Here is a 4,674-nt window from a genome sequence, read left to right on the forward strand (position 1 = left end):
AGAGGGTCGAGGGAGAGTTCCGTCAGCATGACGGTGATGGTGATGTGATACGCGCAGGGCTTCGCCTAAGCACTACGACGTTATGATCGGAGGAGTAAACTGTGGAGGGGGGCACCACACACGGCTAAGAGAAATCTTGGTGTGCCTTTGGGGTGCCCCCGCCCCCGTATATGAAGGAGGGGGGAGGAGGCCGGCGTCCAGGAGGGGCGCGCCAAGGGGGGAGTCCTACTTGGACTCCTAGTCCTAGTAGGATTCGATCCCCCCCTTTTTTCCTTCCAACGGAGGGGGAAAGGGGAAAGAGGTGGAGAGGAGAAGGAAAGGGGGCCGCGCCCCCCACCCCTTGTCCAATTCGGATTGAGCTTGGGGGGGGGGGCGCCACCTCCTATGGCTGCCTCCTCCTCTGCACTATGGCCCATGAGTCCCATTAACTTTCCCGGGGGCTTCCGGTAACCTCCCGGTACTCCAAAATATCCCCGATCTTCTTCGGAACCATTTCTGTATATAACCTTCCAATATATGAACATTACCTCTCGACCATTTCGAGACTCCTCGTCATATCCGTGATCTCATCCGGGACTCCGTACAAACTTCAGTCACCAAAACACATAACTCATAATACAAATCGTCATTGAACGTTAAGCGTGTGGACCCTACGGGTTCGAGAACTGTGTAGACATGACCGAGACACATCTCCGGTCAATAACCAATAGCGGAACCTGGATGCTCATATTGGCTCCTACATATTCTACGAAGATCTTTATCGGTCAAACCGCATAACAACATACGTTGTTCCTTTTGTCATCGGTATGTTACTTGGCCGAGATTTGATCATTACCGGCAAGTCTCTTTACTCGTTCCGTAATGCATCATCCCGCAACTAACTAATTAGTCACATTGCTTGCAAGGCTTATAGTGATGTGCATTACCGAGAGGGCCCAGAGATACCTCTCCGATACACGGAGTGACAAATCCTAATCTTGATCTATGCCAACCCAACAAACACCTTCGGAGACACCTGTAGAGCATCTTTATAATCACCCAGTTACGTTGTGACATTTGATAGCACACAAGGTGTTCCTCCGGTATTCGGGAGTTGCATAATCTCATAGTCAGAGGAACATGTATAAGTTATGAAGAAAGCAATAGCAATAAAACTAAACAATCATTATGCTAAGCTAACGAATGGGTCTTGTCCATCACATCATTCTCTAATGATGTGATCCCGTTCATCAAATGACAACACATGTCTATGGTCAGGAAACATAACCATCTTTGATCAACGAGCTAGTCAAGTAGAGGCATACTAGGGACACTCTGTTTTGTCTATGTATTCACACATGTACTAAGTTTCCGGTTAATACAATTCCAGCGTGACTAATAAACATTTATCATTATATAAGGAAATATGAATAACAACTTTATTATTGCTTCTAGGGTATATTTCCTTCACCATCCATGTACACACCTCGTATAATGTTCTAGGCTCACCAAGCCACAACCAATGAATGGGATAACGGGCTACCTGTAGCCCTAGCGCTAAAACGCCGCTCATGTTGAATCCTAAATAGAAACCAGTGGAGAATCTTGCCACCTACCATTTGTCCATCACCACACCACCTTCGATCCCTGTCACCGGATGAGTAGGGGGCGATGGAAGGATATGACATGGCAAACACCTGGTCACTTCCTATATGTGCATGTTGACCGTACCGCTGGGTCGAGAGCCCAACTACTACCGAGCCCATTCCCTAGTCACGGGATTGCTCACTGCACCATCGGCTTACCCCACCAGGTCGCAGAGGAGCATCACCACCAATTCGGTCTGAGCCAGGGCGGCCTATTTGGAAGTCACTGCTGTCCTACATGAGGCGTGACTATCAGGGTAGCCATCACACCATCAGAGAGAACCAGCCTCCGGCACCATTGCTAACCAATTGAGCTTCGGTTGCTGACGTCCTCTGGTGACAGTTAATGGAGTGAGGGAGGAGGACCAGGAGATGGGTGGCGGTGGCTAGGGTATTGCCTATGCCACCCTTAAAGACGTCACACCCAATACATGATGGTAACATATTTACATGCATGACATTAAGAATTATATACCACATCATCTTTTTGTGCAACCGATGCATGGTAGATGTATTCTGCCATAAGCCACACGATGGTGGTCAGCTCGCCACCACTGTTGAGCTTCTGGGCATGGAACTCCCTGCTGCACTTGTTGCCTGCGTAGACGAGAATGTCCATCCACACGTCAAGGACAAGCCCCAACGTGTCGGTCGTTCCATCCTTCTCCTTCTCCAGCAGCTCCTTGGCAAGTCGAGCCATGTGAGTGAGACGAGGAGCAAGGTGGCTGAACTCCTTGTCATCATGCTCATTGTACAATTTGTTGGCGAGGCCCTCCCTCTCCACGACCTAGAAATGCTTGAGTGTGGGGCATCACGCACACGGAAGAGATCCATGAAGACGCCTAGACGGTTTGGGTACCTAGGATCAGCGGATTGCATGGTGACTAGCCTCTCGCAGGTGCGTTTTGGTACAACCTTTTTTGGGGCTGGCCCGGCAGCATGTAGGGACGTTCCACCAGGAGGAACATCATATAGTCGGATATCACCCTAATGGCGTGCACGCTAGGCACAGCATCCACAGCCTTGGCTCTCTTGCTCTTGGTGAGGAAGACCTCGGTGGCGATGTGCCAGATGCCGATGCCTTCCTAGAACTCGAAGCCAAGGGACTCCTTCAGGACGCCGTGGTAAAGCCTGCGGTGGTCTAGTGGGTACTCACCCCACTTTTTCCCCAGCATGGCAGAGTTGGACCTCCCCTTGCTGTACAGCCGCCTCATGTACACCGCTATATGACGCCTGATCAAATCCGTCATCTTGACGGTCGCCGAGTAGTGCTTCCTGTTCCACCACTCATTGAGTCCCAGCGCCCTGGCCAGCCTACCGAGCAGAGGGCTGGTGAGCGGCGTGTCGGCGGGGCGCGTGCAGAAGTGCAGCAAGTTGTACTGCCCGATGGTGTAGGACCACCTTCCTGACTTGTACCTACTATCACCGCCAGCCCCTCCTTTGATAAGATCGTGAAGCCACACGACGCCGCGCCCGAGCCTGTCCCATCTCTGGTTGCACAGGGTGGTGTACTGGAGCCAGCTCTAGCTGGTGGCGCTGAGGAACGGGAACGTCCAAGACGATGCCAACGCGTTCAGGAGCGACGTCGTCTCCATGAACACGGCGCCACCCAGCAGGACGTATGTGATGGCGACGTCGGCTCTGGTGTGGCCGTCCTTGGAGGTGAACTGGAACAGCACGGTAAGGGGCGAGACGACTAGGACCAGGTAGCCGCAGAAGGTGTGGACCACGCCCGGCTTGGTGTAGAGCAGGTCGTACATGAGGGAGAGCTCGATCTCCATCAGCGTCCACAGCTCGACGCCTTGTGTCAGCTTGACGGTGTACACGTCTAGTAGTTCCATGGAGTCCGCCTCAAGCACCGAGGAATCGACGATGGTGAACTTGCAGATGTGGAACAGGCTGTGACCTCGTCGTAGGTGGAACTCCTCCGCCGTGAGTCTGTCCTGAGGGTGGAAATGATTGTGGATGGCGGGCTGCGTATTGATGGAGGCGCCGATGCTCTCCAGGGTGCTGCACTTCAGCGCCCACGTCCTCTCGCCGTACTTGACGACACCTATGGCGAACATCAGGAAGGAGGCGATCCGGAGCGACTCCCTGTTTGGACCGCCGCCGGCGAAGGCGATGTGCTTGTAGAGGACGTAGGCCGCTCCAAGGACCTGCACGACAAGGATCTGGAGGTGACGGAGCCAGAGCTGGTTGTCCTGGAACGCGTAGGCGGTGATGTTGTCCGGGCCGCCGAGGTGCAGCAGCAGGAATGGCGCCCAGAACGCGACGAGCTGGTGCTCATGCACGGGCCGCACGGCGCTACTGAACGACATGTGGCCGACGGCGTACACGGCAGTGGAGTCGGCCATGAGGTAAGCTAGCCACAGGAGGAGCCTTGGCACGAGGGCCTCACGCTGGCGGACCCCGGCGAAGACCAAGAGGACGAGCTGGAGCCCGAAGCTGAGCAGGACCAGGATCTGCATCGACTGGTGGCTCCACAGCTCCAACGGCCCTGCAGCCATAGCGATTGCTCCTCTCCTGGATGATTTTTCACGGATTTGGTTCAGAACTTTGGATACGATAGTCCTACCCCTTCGGATATATACAGTCTCTTAGAAAAAAAACCAAAAGAATCCACAAAAGTACATTAACCAACAAAATCATGCACAATAAACACATTGATTTTGTCCATGGATTTGTTAATTCTCTGTTACCTATAGTTTCACAAGTCTCTATGATACTATATATCCTCTAAAATTGCACAATTGTACATCCAGAGTATACATGTGAATTTGTACATGCACAGCAAAAAATACATACTCCTAGAAAATGTACTTATGTAACTAATGCTCGCGTTCAAATAGAGTTGACAAGCGATGTGTATGCATAATTACATACCGGCCGGGCAGGAGTAGTGCCGCGGCTTCGAATTCCGAGACCAGTCGATCTTGTCGCTGAGATCAGGGGGCGGCGAAGCAGGAATTTAACAGAGGGCCAGTGGGTGGCACTACACACTAACCAGTGACATGCCAAGTTGATCAGAAGTTCGTTGGATCTGCTTCTT

General features: G+C 52.4%; 1 pseudogene; it reads right to left on the reverse strand.

Moving 5' to 3' along the window:
- Positions 1 to 2,085: 2,085 nt before the first annotated feature.
- LOC123055495 (uncharacterized) lies at positions 2,086 to 4,132 on the reverse strand (annotated as a pseudogene).
- Positions 4,133 to 4,674: the final 542 nt, after the last annotated feature.

Source organism: Triticum aestivum, chromosome 2D (assembly GCF_018294505.1).
Source record: "Triticum aestivum cultivar Chinese Spring chromosome 2D, IWGSC CS RefSeq v2.1, whole genome shotgun sequence".
NCBI classification, from domain to species: Eukaryota; Viridiplantae; Streptophyta; class Magnoliopsida; order Poales; family Poaceae; genus Triticum; species Triticum aestivum.